Source organism: Salmo trutta, chromosome 8 (genome assembly GCF_901001165.1).
Source record: "Salmo trutta chromosome 8, fSalTru1.1, whole genome shotgun sequence".
Lineage (NCBI taxonomy): Eukaryota > Metazoa > Chordata > Actinopteri > Salmoniformes > Salmonidae > Salmo > Salmo trutta.
Genome location: NC_042964.1, coordinates 19,236,801 through 19,260,964, shown reverse-complemented (window position 1 = coordinate 19,260,964; position 24,164 = coordinate 19,236,801). Strand labels below are relative to the sequence as shown.

The 24,164-nt window shown below is 45.1% G+C and overlaps 1 protein-coding gene across 1 annotated transcript in view; it reads right to left on the bottom strand.

The window, feature by feature from the left end:
• The window catches only part of LOC115199245 (lysine-specific demethylase 6B), a 56,770-nt gene that overhangs the window by 24,312 nt on the left and 8,294 nt on the right, over window positions 1–24,164 (bottom strand). The window contains exon 2 of the mRNA XM_029761868.1: window positions 11,530–11,638. The gene's annotated coding sequence lies outside the window, so the exon portion shown is untranslated. The remainder of the gene's footprint in view (window positions 1–11,529; window positions 11,639–24,164) is intronic.

The following is a 24,164-nucleotide window of genomic DNA, read 5'->3' as shown; positions in this document are numbered from 1 at the left end:
TCTGTGCTCTGACTGGGCCACTCAAGGACATTCAGAGACTTGTCCCGAAGCCACTCCTGCATTGTCTTGGCTGTGCGTTGTTGTCCTGTTGGAAGGTGAACCTTCGCCCCAGTCTGAGGTCCTGAGCACTCTGTTGCAGCTTTTCGTTAAGGATCTCTCTGTACTTCGCTCCATTCATCTTTGCCTCGATCCTGACTAGTCTCCCAGTCCCTGCCGCTGAAAAACATCACCGCAGCTTGATGCTGCCACCACCATGCTTCACTGTAGGGATGGTGTCAGGTTTCCTCCATACATGACGCTTGCCATTCAGGCCAAAGAGTTCAATCTTGGTTTCATCAGACCAGAGAATCTTGTTTCTCATGGTCTGAGAGTCCTTTAGGTGCCTTCTGGCAAACTCCAAGCGGGCTGTCATGTGCCTTTTACTGAGCAGTGGCTTCCGTCTGGCCACTCTACCATAATGGCCTGATTGGTGAAGTGCTGCAGAGATGCTTATCCTCTGGAAGGTTCTCCCATCTCCACAGAGGAACTCTGGAGCTCTGTCAGAGTGACCATCGGGTTCTTGGTCACCTCCCTGACCAAGACCCTTTCCCCCAGATTTCTCAGTTTGGCCGGGCGGCCAGCTCTAGGAAGTGTCTTGGTGGTTCTAAACTTCTTCCATTTAAGAATGATGGAGACCACTGTGGTCTTGGGGACCTTCGATGCTGCAGAAATGTTTTGGTACCCTTCCCCAGATCTGTGCCTCGACACAATCCTGTCTCGGAGCTCTTCGGACAATTCCTTCAACCTCATGGTGTGGTTTTTGCTCTAACACACACTGTCAACTGTGAGACCTTAAATAGACAGGTGTGTGCCTTTCCAAATCATGTCCAATCAACTGAATTTACCACAGGTGGACTCCCATCAAGTTGTAGAAACATCTCAAGGATGATCAATGGAAACAGGATGCACCTGAGCTAAATGTTGAGTCTCATAGCAAAGGGTCTAAATACTTATGTAAATAAAGGTATCTGTTTTTTATTTTTAATACATTTGTAAAAATGTCTAAAAGTCTGTTTTTGCTTTGTCATCATGGGGTATTGTGTGTAGATTGATGAGGGGGGAAAACAATTTAATCCAGTTTAGAATAAGGCTGTAACGTAACAAAATGTGGGAAAGGTCTAGGGGTCGGAATACTTTCCGAAAGCACTGTAAGCTAATCACAGGCAATTATGATGTGAGAATGAATGTTCATTCAATGCTGTATACTGTATGACTGTCTGAAAGGAAAAGTTAACAGTAGAATGAGGTCTATGTCAAAGTGAGAGTTTGTGTTTGAATGCAAGTGCTGTAATGAGACAAAGACAAATGGATTGAGTTTGTGTTCAGAGCAATGCATTAGAGAGAGATATATTGCTGAGTGTATTCACTGTTCATTATCTACTAACCTATGCATGTCTGTTTGAGTGAGTTGCAAACCACACAGCTTTCGGTCATCAATGTACTCCATACTTGGGAGGCTGTGTGAGTGTGTGTCGTGTGGGGTTAAGGGCTGAAGCTGTGTGAAAAATCCAAAAATCTAATCTTATTGGTTGAAAACCCAGATTTTGCAGATGTTATTGCAGATGCAGTGAAATGCTGATGCTTCTAGCTCCAACAGTGCAGTGATACCAAACAATGCAAAATAATACATCACACTGTCACGGTTGTTGTCGGTAATGGAGGACCAAAACGCAGCAGGTATGTGTAAGCTCATCTTGACGTTTATTAACTTCCAAAATGAACACCAAAATAACAAAACAAGAGAACGAACGATTAACAGACAGTCTGGCAAGGCACAAGGCTAAACACAGAACAATCTCCCACAATTAAACAGACAAACACACCCAACTAATATAGGACTTCCAATCAAAGGCAACACCACACAGCTGCCTTCAATTGGAAGTCCACCCCAATTAACCAAACATAGAGATACAACTAACTAGATCAACATAAAAATACGTGAAACTCAAACAGTGCCCAAAAACCTCGGAATACTAAATCAAATGCCCTTACAACAAAAACACCACCCTGAACCACATAAAACAAATACCCTCTGCCACGTCCTGACCAAACTACAATACCAATTAACCCTTATACTGGCCAGGACGTGACACACACGCATCCACCAAAAATCTAAAGAAACACACACACACACACACACACTTAAGCAACTGCTCCCCCCCACCACACACATAGTACAGTATTGTATATAGTATGTATATAGTATGTATATCTGAAGAAGTGAGTATGTCTCCCTGTTGAATCCCTGTTCCTCTTCTATCGCAGGGGAAGGTAAGCGGGGTCAGACAGGGAACTGCAGGGGGTCCTTAAGGATGTGTGTGTGTGTGTGTATTCGTGTGTTGTGTGTGTAGAGGGTAATTACAGTGACGGGGCCTTCTGTAACGAGAGGAGAGGTAGTGAGAGAGGAGGACTGCAGGGAGAGTGGAGCGAGTTCGGTTCTCATACTGCAGATATATATAGCATCCCTCTCATGGGTACAAGCCAAAAAAGATTCTTGTCATTCCTCCTTCACACAGACACATAATCTGTATATAGTACACGCGTGCGCGCACACACACACACACACACACACACACACACACACACACACACACACACACACACACACACACACACACTACATTATATAACATTAATTTGATGTCAAATCAAATCAAACTTTATTTGTCACATGCGCTGACAAGTGTAGACCTTACTGTGAAGTGCTTACTTACAAGCCCTTAACCAACAGTGCAGTTCAAGAAAGAGTTATATAAATATTTACCAAATGAACTAAAGTAAAAAAGAATAAAAAGTAACACAATAAAATAACAATAACGAGGCTATATACAGGGGGTACCGGTACTGACTCAATGTGCGGGGGTACAGGTTAATCGAGGTAATTTGTACATGTAGGTAGGGGTGAAGTGACTATGCATAGATAATAAACAGCGAGTAGCAGCAGTGTACAATGGGGGGGGGGGGGGGTCAATGTAAATAGTCTGGTGCCATTTGATGAATTGTTCAGCAGTCTTATGTCTTGGGGGTAGAAGCTGTTAAGGAGTCTTTTGGTCCTAGACCTGGCGCTCCGGTACCACTTGCTGTGTGGTAGCAGAGAAAACAGTCTATGACTTGGGTGACTGGAGTCTCTGACAATATTTTGGGCTTTCCTCTGACACCGCCTAGTATATAGGTCCTGGATTGCAGGAAGCTTGGCCCCAGTGATGTACTGGGCCGTACGCACTACCCTCTGTAGCGCCTTATGGTCAGATGCCGAGCAGTTGCCATACCAGGTGGTGATGCAACCGGTCAGGACGCTCTCGATGGTGCAGCTGTAGAACTTTTTGAGGATCTGGGGACCCATGTCAAATATTTTCAGTCTCCTGAGGGGGAAAAGGTGTTGTTGTGCCCTCTTCTCGACTGTCTTGGTGTGTTTGGACCATGATAAATTGTTGGTGATGTGGACCCCAAAGAACTTGAAACTCTCGACCCGCTCCACTACAGCCCCGTCGATGTTAAGGGGGGCCAGTTCAGCCCACCTTTTCCTGTAGGCCACGATCAGCTCCTTTGTCTTGCTCACATTGCGAGAGAGGTTGTTGTCCTGGTACCACACTGCCAGTTCTCTGACCTCCTCCCTATAGGCTGTCTCATCGTTGTCGGTGATCAGGCCTACCACTGTTGTGTCGTCAGCAAACTTAATGATGGTGTTGGAGTCGTGTTTGGCCACGTAGTCGTGGGTGAACAGGGAGTACAGGAGGGGACTAAGTACACACCCCTGAGGGGCCCCGGTGTTGAGGATCAGCGTGGCAGACATGTTGTTGTCTACCCATACCACCTGGGGGCAGGCCGTCAGGAAGTCCAGGAACCAGTTGCTGAGGGAGGTGTTTAGTCCCAGGGTCCTTAGCTTAGTGATGAGCTTCGTGGGCACTATGGTGTTGAACGCTGAGCTGTAGTCAGACAGTACTGTGCAGCCGTCTTCATCGACCTGGCCAAGGCTTTTGACTCTGTCAACCACCGCATTCTTATCGGCAGACTCAATAGCCTTGGCTTCTCAAATGACTGCCTCGCCTGGTTCACCAACTACTTCTCAAATATTGTTCAGTGTATCAAATCGGAGGGCCTGTTGTCCGGACCTCTGGCAGTCTCTATGGGGGTGTCACAGGCTTCAATTCTCGGGCCAACCCTTTTCTCTGTATATATCAATGATGTTGCTCTTGCTGCTGGTGATTCTCTGATCCACCTCTACGCACACGACACCATTCTGTATACATCTGGCCCTTCTTTGGACACTGTGCTAACAAACCTCCAAACGAGCTTCAACGGCATACAACTCTCCTTCCGTGGCCTCCAACTGCGTTTAAATACTAGTAAAACTAAATGCATGCTCTTCAACCGATTGCTGCCCGCACCCTCCCTCCCGACTAGCATCACTACTCTGGACGGTTCTGACTTAGAATATGTGGACAACTACAAATACCTAGGTGTCTGGTTAGACTGTAAACTCTCCTTCCAGACTCACATTAAGCATCTACAATACAAAATTAAATCTAGAATCAGCTTCCTATTTCGCAACAAAGCCTCCTTCACTCATGCCACCAAACATACCCTCGTAAAACTGACTATCCTACCGATCCTTGACTTCGGCGGTATCATTTACAAAATAGCCCCCAACACTCTACTCAGCAAACGAGATGTAGTCTATCACAGTGCTATTCGTTTTGTCACTAAATCCCCATATACTACCCACCACTGCGAACTGTATGCTCTCGTTGGCTGGCCCTCACTACATATTCGTCTCCAAACCTACTGGCTCCAGGTCATCTATAAATCTTTGCTAGGTAAAGCCCCGCCTTATCTCAGCTCACTGGTCACCATAGCAACACCCACCCGTAGCACGCACTCCAGCTGGTATATTTCACTGGTCATCCCCAAAGCCAAAACTTACTTTGGCCGCCTTTCCTTCCAGTTCTCTGCTGCCAATGACTGGAACGAATTGCAAAAATCTCTGAAGCTGGAGTCTTATATCTCCTTCTCTAACTTTAAGCATCAGCTGTCAGAGCAGCTTACCTATCACTGTACCTGTACACAGCCAATCTGTAAATAGCACACCCAACTACCTCATCCCCATATTATTACTTACCCTCTTGCTCTTTTGCACCCCCGTATCTCTACTTGCACATCATCATCTGCACATCTATCACTCCAGTGTTAATGCTTAATTGTAATTATTTCACCTCTATGGCTTATTTATTGCCTTACCTCCCTACTCTTCTACATTTGCACACACTGTACATAGATTTTTCAATTGTTTTTCTATTGTGTTATTGACTCTACGTTTGTTTATGTGTAACTCTGTGTTGTTGTTTTTGTCGCACTGATTTGCTTTATCTTTGCCAGGTCGCAGTTGTAAATGAGAACTTGATCTCAACTGGCCTACCTGGTTAAAAAATATATTTTTTAAAGTCAATGAACAGCATTCTCACATAGGTGTTCCTTTTGTCCAGGTGGGAAAGGGCAGTGTGGAGTGCAATTGAGATCGCATCATCTGTGTATCTGTAGGGGCGGTATGCGAATTGGAGTGGGTCTAGGGTATCCGGGAGGATGCTGTTGATGTGAGCCATGACCAGCCTTTCAAAGCACTTCAGGGCTACTGACGTGAGTGCTACGGGGCGGTAATCATTTAGGCAGGTTTCTTCGCTTCCTTGGACACAGGGACTTTGGTGGTCTGCTTAAAACATGAAGGTATTACAGACTCAGTCAGGGAGAGGTTGAAAATGTCAGTGAAGACACTTGCCAGTTGGTCCGTGCATGCTTTGAGTACACGTCCTGGTAATCCATCTGGCCCCGCGGCTTTGTGAATGTTGACCTGTTTAAAGGTCTTGCTCACAACGGCTAATGAGAGCGTTATCACACAGTCATCCAGAACAGCTGGTGCTCTCATGCATGCTTCAGTGTTGCTTGCCTCAAGAGCATAAAAGGTATTTAGCTTGTGTCACTGGGCAGCTCACGTCTGGGTTTCCTTTTGTAGTCCGTAATAGTTTTTAAGCCCCACCACATCCGATGAGCATCAGAGCCGGTGTAGTAGGATTCAATCTCAATCCTGTATTGATGCTTTGCTTGTTTGATGGTTCGTCTGTAGGCATAGCAGGATTTCTTTTCAGTGTCCGGATTAGTGACCCGCTCCATGAAGGCAGCAGCTCAAGCCTTTAGCTCAATGCGGATGTTGCCGGTAATCCATGGCTTTTGGTTGGGATATGTACGTATGGTCACTGTGGGGCCGATGTCGTCGATGCACTTATTGATGAAGCCGAAGACTGAGGTGGTATACTCCTCAATGCCATTGGATGAATCCCGGAACATATTCCAGTCTGCACTAGCAAAAGTCCTGTAGCGTAGCATCCACGTCATCCGACCACTTGAGCGAGTCACTGGTACTTCCTGCTTTAGTTTTTGCTTGTAAGCAGGAATCAGGAGGATATAATTATGGTCAGATTTGGCAAAAGGAGGGCGGGGGAGAGCTTTGTATGCATCTCTGTGTGTGGAGTAAAGGTGGTCTAGGATTTTCTTCCTCTGGTTGCACATGTGATATGCTGGTAGAAATTAGGTCAAATGGATTTAAGTTTGCCTGCATTAAAGTCCCGGCCACTAGGAGTGCCGCTTACAGATGAGCATTTTCTTGTTTGCTTATAGCCCTATACAGTTCGTTGATTGCGGTTAGCAAATTTATTGAAAATGAAATACAGAAATATCTAATTTACTTAAGTAGTCACACGCCTGAGTCAATAATTTGTAGAAGCACCTTTCGCAGCGATTACAGCTGTGAGTCTTTCTGGGTATGTCTCTAAGAGCTTTCCACACCTGCATTGTGCAACATTTGCTCATTATTCTTTAAAAAATTCTTTAAGTTCTGTCAAATTTCAGGTCTTGCCATAGATTTTCAAGTAGATTTAAGTCAAAACTGTAACACAGCCACTCAGGAACATTCGCTGTCTTCTTGGTAAGCAACTCCAGTTTAGATTTGGCCTTGTGTTTTAGGTTATTGCTGAAAGGTGAAATCATCTCCCAGTGTCTGTTGGAAAGAAGACTGAACCAAGTTTTCCTCTAGGAATTTAGCTCCATTCCGTTTCTTTTTTACCCTGAAAAACTCCCCAGTACTTAACAATTACAAGCATATCCATAACATAATGCAGCCACCACTATGCTTGAAAATATGGAGAGTGGTACTCAGTATTGTATTGTATTGTATTTGCCACAAACATAACAGTTTGTATTCATGACAAAATTATTATTACTTTAGTGCCTGGTTGTAAACAGGATGCATGTTTTGGAATATTTTATTCTGTACACGCTTCCTTCTTTTCACTCTGTCATTTAGGTTAGTATTGTGGAGTAACTACAATGTTGTTGATTCATCCTCAGTTTTCTCCTATCACAGGCACCAAGTGGCACAGCGCTCTAAGGCACTGCATCGCAGTGGTAGAGGCGTCACTACAGATTCGGGTTTAATCCCGGGCTGTATCCCAACCGGCCGTGATCGGGAGTCCCATAGGATGGTGCACAATTGGCCCAGCGTCGTCCGGGTTAGGGGAGGGTTTGGCCGGGGTAGGCCGTCATTGTAAATAAGAATTTGTTCTTAACTGACTGGCCTGGTTAAAAACAGCCATTAAACTTTGTAAATGTTTTAAAGTCACCATTGTCCTCATGGTGAAATCCCTGAGCAGTTTCCCTCCTCTCCGGCAACTGAGTTAGGAAGGAAACCTGTATCTTTGTAGTGACTGGGTATACTGATACACCATCCAAAGTGTAATTAATAACTTCACCATGCTCAAAGGGATATTCACTTTCTGCTTTTACCCATCTACCAATAGGTGCCCTTCTTTGCGAGGCATTGGAAAACCTCCCTGGTCTTTGTGGTTGAATCTGTGTTTGAAATTCACTGATCGACTGAGGGACCTTACAGATAATGGTATGTGTGGGGTACAGTGATGAGGTAATCATTCTAAAATCATGTTAAACACTATTATTGCACACAGAGTGAGTCCATGCAACTTATTATGTGACTTGTGATGCAAATGTTTACTCCTGAACTTATTTAGGCTTGCCATAACAAAGGGGTTGAATATTTCAAATCAAATCAAATTTTATTAGTCACATACGCCAAATACAACAGGTGTAGACCTTACAGTGAAATGCTTACTTACAAGCCCTTAACCAACAATGCCGTTTTAAGAAAATGCCCCCAAAAAAGTAAGAGATAAAAATATAAAATAATTAAAGTGCAGCAGTAAATAACAATAGCGGGGCTATATACAGGGGGTACTAGTACAGAGTCAATGTGGAGGCTATATACAGGGGGTACCAGTACAGAGTCTATGTGCGGGGGTGTCGAGGTAATATGTACATGTAGGTAGAGTTATTAAAGTGACTATGCATAGATAATAACAGAGAGTAGCAGCAGTGTAGAAAAAGGGGGGGGGCAATGCAAATAGTCTGGTTAGCCATTTGATTAGATGTTCAGGAGTCTTATGGCTTGGGGGTAGAAGCTGTTTAGAAGCCTTTTGGACCTAGACTTGGCGCTCCGGTACCGCTTGCCGTGTGGTAGCAGAGAGAACAGTCTATGACTAGGGTGGCTGCAGTCTTTGATAGTTTTTAGGGCCTTCTTCTGACACCGCCTGGTATAGAAGTCCTGGATGGCAGGAAGTTTGGCCCTAATGATGTACTAGGCCATACGCACTACCCTCTGTAGTGCCTTGCGATCGGAGGCCGAGCAGTTGCCATACCAGGCAGTGATGCAACCCGTCAGGATGCTCTCGATGGTGCAGCTGTAAAACCCTTTGAGGATCTGATGACCCATGCCAAATTTTTTCAGTCTCCTGAGAGGGAATAGGTTTTGTTGGGAAAGGGGGATACCTAGACAGTTGTGCAACTGAACGCTTTCAACTGAAATGTGTCTTCCACATTTAACCTCATCCCCTCTGAATCAGAGAGGTGCCGGAGGCTGCCTTAATTGACATCCACGGGGAACAGTGGGTTAACTGCCCTGCTCAGGGGCAGAATGACAGATTCTTACCTTGTCAGCTCGGGGATTCGATCCAGCAACATTTGAATTCATTAAGTAAAAGAAAATAGAGAAACATGATTCCACTTTGACATTATGGGGTATTATGTGTAGGCCAGTGAGAAAATATCTCAATTTAAGCCATTTTAAATTCATGCTGTAACACAACAAAATGGGGAAAAAGCTGTAAGTCTGAGTAGCAGAGTAGTAGAGAGGGGGAGTGTGTGTGTGTGTGTGTGTGTGTGTGTGTGTGTGTGTGTGTGTGTGTGTGTGTGAACGAGTGTGGGTGTGTGTGTGTGAACGAGTGTGTGTGTGTGTGGGGTGTGTGTGCACGTGTGTGTGGTAAGAGTAGGAGGATGTGTCACTGGTACAGACAGTGCCTCTCAGCCTCCTCTCTGCAGGACTGTGTGGATAGAGAAACCGACAGATGTGTGTGTGTGTGTGTAAGTCCTTAGAGTTATGCTCACACTCATTCCTGACTCAGACCATGCCACTACAAGTCCAACAAGTCTTACTCAGCACACACACACACACACACACACACACACACACACACACACACACACACACACACACACACACACACACAGTGACACATCGTAAAACATCGTACATAACCGTCATCCTCCTCACAAATGACTCTTTGTGGTCTCTCTCTCCCTCTTTCTATCTCTCTCTCTCAATTCAATTCAATTCAAGGGGCTTTATTAGCATGGGAAACATATGTTAACATTTCCAAAGCAAGTGAAATAGAAAATATACAAAAGTTAAATAAACAATAAAATGACACTCACAGAAGTTCCAAAAGAATAAAGACATTACAAATGTCATATTATGTCTATATACAGTGTTGTAATGATGTGCAAATAGTTCAATTACAGAAGGGAAAATAAATAAACATAAATATAGTGTTTGTTCTTCACTGGTTAACCTTTTCTTGTGGCAACAAGTCACAAATCTGTTGCTGTGATGACACACTGTGGTATTTCACCCACTAGATATGGGAGTTTATCAAAATCGGGTTTGTTTTCAAATTCTTTGTGGATCTGTGTTATCTGAGGTAAATATGTGTCTCTACTATGGTCATACATTTGGCAGGAGGTTATGAAGTGCAGCTCAGTTTCTCCTTATTTTGTGGGGAGTGTGCACATAGCCTGTCTTCCCTTGAGAGCCAGGTCTGCCTACGGCTACCTTTCTCAATAGCAAGGCTATGCTCACTGAGTCTGTACATAGTCAAAGCTTTCATTAAGTTTGGGGCAGTCACAGTGGTCAGGTATTCTGCCACTGTGTACTCTCTGTTTAGGGCCAAATAACATTCTAGTTTGCTCAGTTTTTATGTTAATTCTTTCCAATGTGTCAAGTAATTATCTCGTTGTTTTCTCATGATTTGGTTGGGTCTAATTGTGTTGCTGTCCTGGGGCTCTGTGGGGTGTGTTTGTGAACAGAGCCCCAGGACCAGCTTGCTTAGGGGACTCTTCTCCAGGTTCATCTGTCTGTAGGTGATGGCTTTGTTATGGAAGTTTTGGTTATCGCTTAATTTTAGGTGGTTGTAGAATTTAACGGCTCTTTTCTGGATTTTGATAATTAGCGGGTATCGGCCTAATTCTGCTCTGCATGCATTATTTGGTGTTCTACAATGTACAGGGAGGATAATTCTGCATGCAGAGTCTCAATTTGGTGTTTGTCCCATTTTATGAATTCTTGGTTGGTGAGCGGACCCCAGACCTCACAACCATAAAGGGCAATGGGTTCTATAACTGATTCAAGTATTTTTTAGCCAGATCCTAATTGGTATGTCTCTGTAACCTAGAGAGCAACCAGTGGGTCCGTCTCCCCTATACCAGGTTTCTTGTAGGATGACAATATTTGTATTTCCGATTTACTTTGATGAAGTCCAGGTTCCTGTTCTTTAGGCCAAAGGCAGATGACCTCAGGTCTTGGATATTTCAGGATGAGATAGCGAAGGCTTTGTGTTCCATAAAGTGTCCAATGTTGTTGGTCGTGTGGTTTGGCCTCAGACCAGTAAGTGTGAGCAGAGCCTGCTGAGCATCTGGTACATGCCATTGGCTTAGGCTAGTGTAGTGGGGGTTGGGCCTGTTTGCCCGCTCACTGTGTGCTGTGTATGTGTGACTTCCATGTTGAGGCCCTCTTTGCGGGGGTGGGGTGCATGGGGTGGACAGGAGGGGCATAGGTCTGATCTGAGGGGGCCTAAATGGGGTGTGGGCATGGTTGACTTGGGGGGTGTTCCCTCTCTCTTTCTCTCTCTCTCTCACACTCTGTCGGTTTCTCTCACTCTCCATTACGACCAGCCTCCCTCTTTTGTCATTCAAAAATATTTTCTTCCTCTACTTTCCTGGACTCTATCTCGCTACCTTCTTCCCCGGGCCCAGATTTCTGTGTCTATGTGCAACAGACAGAGTGAAGAGAAACCCAAAAGAGCATCTGAGTCTTACCTGTATATGCCACGTCTTCAGTCTGGTCAGCGGCAGGGAGGTTGGAGGGTCAGCTGACCACCATATTACGACACCTCAGGCGCTCTCTCTCTCTCTCTGCCTGCACCTCCTGAACACACAACATTGTCGACAACATGGTCAGTCTGGGCTTGGGGTCAAGTGGTTACAACATGGTTGGCATGCCATTCTATGGCGGAATGGTAACACAATCAACATTGTCGTTTGGGGTTCAGTACACACTCGACATTTTAGTCACTGTGGTTCATGAAGCCAAAGTGTGTGTCAGGCCAAACATGAGGCCCTGCCTTGGCCGTTGCTGTGGCCATCTGGGTGTGTGTGTGTGTGTGTGTGTGTGGGGGGGGCATGTGTCGCCTGTTCCTGAGTGACTCACAGTGTTCATGCAGGGTCATGTGATCAAGAACAGGTGGCACTCTGGTACACCTCCTACCCCCTAAACACACACACACACACACACACACACACACACACACACACACACACACACACACACACACACACACACACACACACACACACACACACACACACACACACACACACACACACACACACCAGTGTGCATGTCCTTATTGACATGATGTTGTGGTTTACACAGAGTGCAGTCAACCTAAATGTAATGTACCCTACCCATTCATACTCCCTACTTTCAACTCTTCACCCCTCCTCCCGTCTGTCCTCCTCCCTCTACCTCCTCTCCACTGTCCTCCTCTCACCATCTCCACTTACCTAAACAGATAACCTCTCTCTCTCTCTTTCCCTCCCTGCCTCCCTCTCTCTCCATCTTCCAACTCACCATGCAGGCTCATGGAAAACACACACACGCATTACTGTTTCATACACATACATAAATACAGGACATAAACATACACTACACTCTATAAGAGTTGTACCATAAACGTATAGCTCAAGGCATGCTTCTGCATGTACTTCTATAAACACAGGTCCTGACAGTTGGGTCAATAATTGGAATGTTTACATTCATCTGCCCCTGGCAGTCAAGTGGACTAGCAGTTAAGGCACTTGACCTTTCACCCAGAAGTCAGGGGTCATAGGCCTTACTCCCTGGAAGGCCACAGCTGATGTGGAGGGCCCTCAGAGGCCCCTACACAGATGAATGTGTATAGTATCTGTTACTTCTGCGTGACTGATTACATTTCAGCTTAGTTAGCAGTCTGTTGACAGTGAAAATATACTTAGTTGGCCATGAAATGATGTTTGAATCGACACTAAAACCAAACAGTTTCAATATATTCCACACTCCCACTCTTTGTGAATGTCACGATATACAGTATGTTGCATTCATATCATCCGTATCAGTGTAGCCTAAGGGGATTTTATGCTCGTACTAAATGTCAATACTGACCCAAGATCAGTTTAGAGTGAGATGTGTGGGAGCGATAGGGTTGATTCTGAGAGTTCATCAGCGATAAGGCTGAACTGAGATCAGATGAGACGTGTGTCTACTACAGTATCTGTCTGTAAAGGTCAACCCGTGGGAGGAACACTAACCAGCCCAGCAGAGAGATTCATTGAAGAAAGGAGAGGAGGAGTGAGGAGGAGGGAGAGAGGGGAGTGAGGAGGAGAGAGAGAGGGAGGAGTGAGGAGGAGAGAGAGAGGGAGGAGTGAGGAGGAGGGAGAGAGAGGGAGGAGTGAGGAGGAGGGAGAGAGAGGGGGAGGAGGAAGAGGGAGGAGTGAGGAGGAGAGAGAGAGGAGTGAGGAGGAGAGAGAGAGGAGTGAGGAGGAGGGAGAGAGAGGAATGAGGAGAGAAAGACGAGTGAGGAAGAGGGATAGAGGGGAGGTGGAGGGGGTAGGGAAAGAAGGAGTAAGAGAGAGGGGAGTGAGAAAGATAGGGAGAGAGGAGATTAAAGAGAAGAAAGAGATTAAAGAGAAGAAAGAGAGTGAAGCATGGGTGAGAGAGGCAAGGAGGGGGAGTGGCAGAATATAGAGAAGAGAGAGAATGAGGAGGAGTGAAAAACAACCCAACTATCCAAAAGATGAAAAAGGTGGGAAAATAAACCAGGTGGGGAGATTCTTAAAGTCTTCAAGAGAAACAGATAACAAGAAGAAAAAAAACAAGGGATGGAGAATATCACAGTTTCTGAGAAAGAGGGAGAGAGAGATTAAAGAATGGAAAATTAGAGACAAAATAAGCAAAAGTAGCAGAGCGAGAGAACTGGAGGGGGAGAGGAGAGAGTGAAGAAAGGAGGCCAAGGTCGTGAAAGGGCCAAGACAGTTTCTCTCGTGACAGCAGGACTACATGTGACTTTGCTCAAGTCAAGGTCTGCATTGTGCCAGCCCTGCACTATTGTACTGATATCTGCCCTATTGTCTGAGCACCAGCTGGGATACACGAGCTGCACACACACACAAACCATACACACACACACACACACACACACACACACACACACACACACACACACACACACACACACACACACTTTGTGCCTTCACTCTCCCTGCATCTGATACCGAGTTGTGTGTCAAATGAACACAGCATTAGTTCAGATAACAAAACACCATGGACTGAACACACTGAACCATTGAACACCCCTACTGACTGAACACACTGACCCACTGAACACAGCTACTGACTGAACACACTGACCCACTGAACACAGCTACTGACTGAACATACTGAACACCCCTACTGACTGAACATACTGACCTACTGAACACAGCTACTGACTGAACACACTGAACACACCTACTGACTAAACACACTGAACACAGCTACTGACTGAACACACTGAACACAGCTACTGACTGAACATACTGACCCACTGAATACAGTTACTGACTGAACATACTGACCCACTGAACACAGCTACTGACTGAACACACTGACTCACTGAACACAGCTACTGACTGAACACACTGACCCACTGAACACAGCTACTGACTGAACACACTGACCCACTGAACACAGCTACTGACTGAACATACTGACCCACTGAACACAGCTACTGACTGAACACACTGACCCACTGAACACCCCTACTGACTGAACATACTGACCCACTGAACACAGCTACTGACTGAACACACTGAACACACCTACTGACTAAACACACTGACCCACTGAACACACCTACTGACTGAACATACTGACCCACTGAACACCCTTACTGACTGAACACACTGACCCACTGAACACAGCTACTGACTGAACACACTGACCCACTGAACACCCTTACTGACTGAACACACTGACCCACTGAACACCCATACTGACTGAACATACTGACCCACTGAACACAGCTACTGACTGAACACACTGAACCACTGAACACACCTACTGACTGAACATACTGAACACCCCTACTGACTGAACATACTGACCTACTGAACACAGCTACTGACTGAACACACTGAACACACCTACTGACTAAACACACTGAACACAGCTACTGACTGAACACACTGAACACAGCTACTGACTGAACATACTGACCCACTGAATACAGTTACTGACTGAACATACTGACCCACTGAACACAGCTACTGACTGAACACACTGACTCACTGAACACAGCTACTGACTGAACACACTGACCCACTGAACACAGCTACTGACTGAACACACTGACCCACTGAACACAGCTACTGACTGAACATACTGACCCACTGAACACAGCTACTGACTGAACACACTGACCCACTGAACACCCCTACTGACTGAACATACTGACCCACTGAACACAGCTACTGACTGAACACACTGAACACACCTACTGACTAAACACACTGACCCACTGAACACACCTACTGACTGAACATACTGACCCACTGAACACCCTTACTGACTGAACACACTGACCCACTGAACACAGCTACTGACTGAACACACTGACCCACTGAACACCCTTACTGACTGAACACACTGACCCACTGAACACCCATACTGACTGAACATACTGACCCACTGAACACAGCTACTGACTGAACACACTGAACCACTGAACACACCTACTGACTGAACACACTGAACACCCCTACTGACTGAACACACTGACCCACTGAACACAGCTACTGACTGAACACACTGACCCACTGAACACAGCTACTGACTGAACACACTGACCCACTGAACACCCTTACTGACTGAACACACTGACCCACTGAACACAGCTACTGACTGAACACACTGACCCACTGAACACCTCTACTGACTGAACACACTGACCCACTGAACACAGCTACTGACTGAACACACTGACCCACTGAACACAGCTACTGACTGAACATACTGACCCACTGAACACAGCTACTGACTGAACACACTGACCCACTGAACACAGCTACTGACTGAACACACTGACCCACTGAACACCCCTACTGACTGAACATACTGACCCACTGAACACCCCTACTGACTGAACATACTGACCCACTGAACACACCTACTGACTGAACACACTGACCCACTGAACACAGCTACTGACTGAACACACTGACCCACTGAACACAGCTACTGACTGAACACACTGACCCACTGAACACCCCTACTGACTGAACACCCCTACTGACTGAACACACTGACCCACTGAACACCCTTACTGACTGAACACACTGGCCCAGTGAACACACACTCACCTTACACTTTCTCTCTCTCCCTCTCTCAAAGAGCACACACGCAGTCTCTGAGGAAACAAAGTGTGTGTGTGTTAGAATGCCTACTCGCGCATGTGAGCCTGCATGGCGTGTGTGCAGATGTCATGCTTGGGCTGCAAGAGACCTTAGTCAGTGGTGATTCAGAGACATTCTTCATGTTGGGACAGCAGACTTCATACCTGAACTGGACTGTACACACACACACGCACGATCTGTTGTATGTCAGTAAATTAGTTTGTCTCCCTGTCTGTCTCTTGTAGAGAGACAGTGTGTGCAGAAGTCACGAGGCAGAGGGCTACATTCTGGACACAGCCTGAACTAACTCCCTTTTCTACACACTCACATAGACATCACAACAGAACGATTGAGAAAGTCATGTGTGTGTGTGTGAGATAGAGTGGCAGAGTTGGTCTGTTTTCTTTGGATGTGTGTGTGTGTGTGTGTGTGTGTGTGTGTAGGAGGAGGAGCAAGCCAAGGTCTGTTTTCGTGGGAGTAGACTGCGGTGGGGTGTTGGGGTAGGGAACCTCTGCCACATGTCTTCAGAAAAGGTCATGGTCGACCACAGTTGGGCTGCAAAGATCAAAGATAACCCCCCCACACTCACACACAGTCATGCACACGCACACAGACAGGCGGACAGACAAACACTCCTACACACAGTCATGCACACGCACACAGACAGGCGGACAGACAAACACTCCTACACACAGTCATGCACACAGACAGACACACACACACACTCCTACGCACACAGTCATGCACACGGCACGCACACAAACAGAAAGCCAGACAGATGGACAGACAGAGAGTTTCAACCAGACTCACACTCACACATAGACAATGTGAGAGACAGAGACAGACAGAGACAGACAGACACACACCCACACATAGACAATGTGAGAGAACAGACAGAGACAGACAGACACACAGACACCCACACATAGACAATGTGAGAGACAGACAGACACACAGACACCCACACATAGACAATGTGAGAGACAGACAGAGACAGACAGACACATAGACAATGTGAGAGAACAGACAGAGACAGACAGACACACAGACACCCACACATAGACAATGTGAGAGACAGACAGAGACAGACAGACACACAGACAATGTGAGAGACAGACAGAGACAGACAGACACACAGACACCCACACATAGACAATGTGAGAGACAGACAGAGACACAGACACACACACACCCACACATAGACAATGTGAGAGACAGACAGAGACAGACAGACACACACACACCCACACATAGACAATGTGAGAGAACAGACAGAGACAGACAGACACACCCACACATAGACAGACAGACAGACAGACAGACAGACAGACAGACAGACAGACAGACAGAGACAGACACACACACACACATAGACAATGTGAGAGAACAGACAGAGACAGACAGACACACACACACATAGACAGACAGACAGACACACACACACATAGACAGACAGACAGACAGACAGACAGACAGACAGACAGACAGACAGACAGACAGACAGACAGACAGACAGACAGACACACACACACACACAAAACAGATCTGAAGATCTTTCGCAGCCCAACTTGGGTGAATCTGTAAACACACAAACAAAAACAGAGCAGAACGGAGAGGAGAAAAAACGAGGAGACTAGAGCAGTGTAGCGGGGAGCAGAGTGGAACAAACAGCTGGTAATAAGGTCTAGACAGAGACTAATGAAAGGTGCTCAGGAGCCTGAGTGCTAAAATCTGGAGCTGTGAAGTGTGTGTGTGTGCATGCGTGTGTGTGTGAATATCTTAAGACGCTTTCAACATCTGTCACTCATTCATGTGGGTGTGGCTAACTCCCTCCCTCCCTCTGTCTCCCTCTGTCTCTCTCTCTCTCTCTCACACACACACACACACACACACAAGCGGAGAGCCTCCAACGCAACTACAATAGATGGCTTTAACGCTTACAACATAAACACATGTCCTATGACGTCAACTCCAATACACGTCTCTTTCAATGTCAACTCCAAAACCCATCACTGTATCAACTCCATTGCACGTGACACTGCAGCTCCGTTTTATATATCAAACTCCATTACACACTGGTTTCCAGTATAGCCCCAGTCCCTATATACCCGTCTCGTGTCTATTAACACAACGCTAGACATGGGATAATCAACGAAGGGCTATGCGCTCTATAAAGAATGGCGCCGAAGGAGAAGGCTTCCGTTTTACGATCCCGTAACCAATTTTTTGCGTTATTTGTAACCTCTTTTGTGCATAATGTTTTACTGCTGCTGTTTAATTATGTGTTACTTTTATTTTCAATTTTTTACTTATCTATTTTTTTTTTACTTAATACTTCTTAAAGCATTGTTGGTTAAGGGCTTGTAAATAAGCATTTAACGGCAAGGTCTACACCTGTTGTATTCGGCGCATGTGACGAATACAATTTGATTTGAATTCTATGGACAATAAAGAAAGGCGTGGAAGGTGTGTTAGCGCGGAGTGGAACTGACTTTCCACGGAGTTCCATTATTTTCCAGAGAATGCCGAGTTGATTATCCCTTTTATACCATGGATATAATTTAACACACCAGAAATGTGTTCATTTGCAGGTAAAAATGTCTTCAACATCCACTGAAGTAGCTAGCAAGCAGAAGCTGCCATGGTAACCAAACAGACTTGCTAGTTTAGCTAACCAAACTATCAGTCCTAGCTTGCTATTACGAAAATCGAATTCAACAATACCAATACCGTTTTCAATTCGACTGATTGCTTTCAAAAAACAACTCAAACGAAACACGGAAAAATGAACTATAGCCATTGAATTGTACCGCGCAAAAATATTATGCGTTACAGGGAAATAATGCACGCTCTAGAATGCCCTTCAAGCCAATCAGAAAGGAGTATTCAACAATTGTATAATAAAAAAAGGCGCCGAAGATGATGGCTGACATTTTACATGCCCGTAATCAATTGTGCTATTTGTTCGTTTTTTTGCGTTGTATGTAACTTATTTTTTTAAACTTATTTTGTACATAATGTTGCTGCTACCGTCTCTTATAACCCAAAAAAACTTTTGGACATCAGAACAGTGATTACTCACCTCGAACTGGATGAGGCTTTTTCCTTTAAGGAGTCCGACGAGAAGGGTATACTGCTTTCCCGGGAACAGGCCCAAATCCCCGTCATTCGCATGAAGAAAAGGCGGAGGAAAAGAGGACGCAGATCAGGCTGCCTTCTGAGAATCCGTAGGCTAGCGAGTAAACTTCCACTGCCATCCGTTCTACTTGCTAACATGCAGTCATTGGAAAATAAAATGGATGACCTGCGATTATGATTATCCTACCAATGGGACATTAAGAGCTGTAATTTCCTATGTTTCACCAAGTTGTGGCTGAATGACGACACAGACAATATAGAGCTGGAGGGATTTCAATGCACCGGCAGAACAGAGATGCTAAGTCTGGTAAGACGAGGGGTGTGTCTTTTTGTCAAAAACAGCTGGTGTGCGATGTCTAATATTAAAGAGGTCTCGAGGTATTGCTCACCTGAGGTAGAGTACCTTATGATAAGCTGTAGACCACACTATCTACCAAGAGAGTTCTCGTCTATATTATTCGTAGCCGGAAATTTAGACCGATGCTGGCACTAAGAGCGCACTCAACCAACTCTATGAGGCCATAAGTGAACAATAAAATGCTCACCCAGAAGCGGCACTCCTAGTGGCCGGGGACTTTAATGCAGGCAAACTTAAATCAGTTGTACCAAATTTTTAGTAGCATGTCACATGTGCAACCAGAGGAAAAAACCTATAGACCACCTTTACTCCACACACAGAGATGCATACAAAGCTCACCCCCGCCCTCCATTTAGCTAATCTGACCATAATTATATCCTCCTGATTCCCGCTTACAAGCAAAAACTAAAGCAGGAAGCACCAGTGACTCGCTCAATACGGAAGTGGTCAGAGGGTGCGGATGTTACGCTACACGACTGTTTTGCAAGCACAGACTGGAATATGTTCCAGGATTCATCCAATGGCATCGGCTTCATCAATAAGTGCATCGACAATATCGTCCCCACAGTGACCGTACGTACATATCCCAACCAGAAGCCATGGATTACAGGCAACATCCGCATCAAGCTAAAGGCTAGACCTGCTGCTTTCAAGAAGCGGGACACTAATTCGGACGCCTATAAGAAATCCCGATATGCCCTAGGACGAACCATCAAACAAGCAAAGCGTCAATACAGGATAGAGGTCGACTGATTAATCGGAATGGCCAATAAATTAGGGCCGATTTCAAGTTTTCATAACAATCGGTAATCAGCATTTTTGGACACCGATCATGGCCGATTACATTGCACTCCACGACAAGACTGGGTGGCAGGCTGACTACCTGTTATGTGAGTGCAGCAAGGAGCCAAGGTAAGGTGCTAGCTAGCATTAAACGTATCTTATAAAAAACAATCAATCAATCTTAACATAATCACTAGTTAACTACACATGGTTTATGATATTCCTAGTTTATCTAGCTTGTCCTGCATTGCATATAATCGATGCGGTGCCTGTTAATTTATTATTGAATCATAGCCTACTTTTCCAAACGGGTGATTTAACAAGCGCTTTACCGAAAAAAGCACTGTCGTTGCACCAATGTACCTAACCATAAACATCAATGCCTTTCTTTAAAATCAATACTCAAGTATATATTTTTAAACCTGCATATTTAGTTAATATTGCCTGCTAACATGAATTTCTTTTAACTAGGGACATTTTGTCACTTCTCTTGCGTTCTGTGCAAAAGAGTCAGGGTATATGCAGCAGTTTGGGCCGCCTGGCTCGTTGTGAACTGTGTGAAGACTATTTCTTTCTAACAAAGACAGCCAACTTCGCCAAATGGGGGATGATTTAACAAAAGCGCATTTGCGAAAAAAGCACAATCGTTGCACGAATGTACCTAACCATAAACATCAATGCCTTTCTTAAAATCAATACACAGAAGTATATTTTTTTAAACCTGCATATTTAGTTAAAAGAAATCCAGGTTAGCAGGCAATATTAACCAGATGAAATTGTGTCACTTCTCTTGCGTTCATTGCACGCAGAGTCAGGTTATTTGCAACAGTTTGGGCCGCCTGGCTCGTTGCAAACTAATTTGCCAGAATTTTACGTAATTATGACATAACATTGAAGGTTGTACAATGTAACAGGAATATTTACACTTTTGGATGCCACCAGTTAGATAAAATATGCAACGGTTCCGTATTTCATTGAAAGAATAAACGTTTTGATTTCGAAATGATAGTTTCTGGATTTGACCATATTAATGACCTAAGGCTCGTATTTCTGTTTATTATTATATTATAATTAAGTCTATGATTTCATAGAGCAGTCTGACTGAGCGGTGGTAGGCAGCAGCATGCTCGTAAGCATTCATTCAAACAGCACTTTACTGCGTTTGCCAGCAGCTCTTCGCAATGCTTCAAGCATTGCGCTGTTTATGACTTCAAGCCTATCAACTCCCGAGATTAGGCTGGCAATACTAAAGTACCTATTAGAACATCCAATAGTCAAAGGTATATGAAATACAAATGGTATAGAGAGAAATAGTCCTATAATAACTACAACCTAAAACTTCTTACCTGGGAATATTGAAGACTCATGTTAAAAGGAACCACCAGCTTTCATATGTTCTCATGTTCTGAGCAAGGAACTTAAACGTTAGCTTTTTTTTTTACATGGCACATATTGCACTTTTACTTTCTTCTCCAACACTTTGTTTTTGCATTATTTAAACCAAATTGAACATGTTTCATTATTTATTTGAGACTAAATTGATTTTATTGATGTATTATATTAAGTTAAAATAAGTGTTCATTCAGTATTGTTGTAATTGTCATTATTACAAATATATATACAAAAATCGGCCGATTAATCGGTACCGGCTTTTTTTGGTCCTCCAATAATCGGTATCGGCGTTGAAAAATCATAATCGGTCGACCTGTAATACAGGATTAAGATTGAATCCTACTACACCGGCTCTGACGCTCGTCGGATGACGCAGGTCTTGAAAACTATTACGGACTACAAAAGGAAACCCAGACGCGAGCTGCCCAGTGACGCGAGCCTACCAGATGAGCTAAATGCCTTTCATGCTCGCTTCGAGGCAAGCAACACTGAAGCATGCACGAGAGCACCAGCTGTTCTGGATGACTGTGTGATAACGCTCTCGGTAGCCGATGTTAGCAAGACCTTTAAACAGGTCAACATTCACAAAGCCGCGGGGCCAGATGGATTACCAGGACGTGTACTCAAAGCATGCACGGATCAACTGGCAAGTGTCTTCACTGGCATTTTCAAACTCTCCCTTACTGAATCTGTAATACCTACATGTTTAAAGCAAACCACCATAGTCCCTGTGCCCAAGGAAGCGAAGGTAACCTGCCTAAATGATTACCGCCCCGTAGCACTCACGTCAGTAACCATGAAGTGCTTTGAAAGGCTGGTCATGGCTCACATCAACAACATCCTCCCGGATACCCTAGACCCACTCCAATTCGCATACCACCCCAACAGATCCACAGATGGCGCAATCTCAATCGTACTCCACACTGCCCTTTCCCACCTGGACAAAAGGAACACCTACGTGAGAATGCTGTTCATTGACTACAGTTCAGGGTTCAACACCATAGTGCCCACGAAGCTCATCACTAAGCTAAGGACCCTGGGACTAAACACCTCCCTCTGCAACTGGATCCTGGACTTCCTGATGGGCCGCCCCCAGGTGGTAAGGGTAGGCAACAACACGTTGATCCTGAACACTGGGGCCCCTCAGGGGTGTGTACTTAGTCCCCTCCTTTACTCCCTGCTCACCCACGACTGTGTGGCCAAACACGACTCCAACACCATTATTAAGTTTACAACAGTGGTAGGCCTGATCACCGACAACGATGAGACAGCCTATAGGGAGGAGGTCAGAGAACTGGCAGTGTGGTGCCAGGACAACAACCTCTCCCTCAATGTGAGCTAGACAAAGGAGCTGATCGTGGCCTACAGGAAAAGGTGGGCCGAACTGGCACCCATTAACATCAACGGGGCTGTAGTGGAGCGGGTCGAGAGTTTCACGTTCCTTGGTGTCCACATCACCAACGATCTATCATGGTCCAAACACACCAAGACAGTTGTGAAGAGGACATGACAAAACCTTTTCCCCATCAGGAGACAGAAAACATTTGTCATGGGTCCCCAGATCCTCAAAACGTTCTGCAGCTGCACCATCGAGAGCATCCTGACCGGTTGCATCACCACCTGGTATGGCAACTGCTCGGCATCTGACCATAAGGCGCTACAGAGGGTAGTGCGTATGGCCCAGTACATCATTGGGGCCAAGCTTCCTGCAATCCAGGACCTATATAATAGGCGGTGTCAGAGGAAAGCCCATAAAATTGTCATAGACTGTTTTCTCTGCTACCGGACTTCCAAGTCTGGGACCAAAAGGCTCCTTAACAGCTTCTACCCCCAAGACATAAGACTGCTGAACAATTCATCAAATGGCCACCGGACCTTTTACTAATTACATTGACCCCCCCCATTTGTTTTTACACTGCTGCTACTCGCTGTTTATTATCTATGCATAGTCACTTCACCCCCACCTACATGTACAAATTACCTCTAACCTGTACCCGCCAACACTGACTCGGTACCGGTACCCCCTGTATATAGCCTTGCTATTCTTATGTTATTGTATAATTATTTTTAGAATTTTTTACTTTAGTTTATTTGGTAAATATTTTATTAACTCTTCTTGAACTGTACTGTTGGTTAAGGGCTTGTAAGTAAGCATTTCACGGTAAGGTCTACACTTGTTGTATTCAGCGCATGTGACAAATAAAGTTTGATTTGATAGTGTATAAACTGCTGTTCTGCTGTAATCTCTGTCTGAAGACATGACTGTCAACTCCATAACACATGACCATAGTCCTCACCGTCAACACTAGTCTGT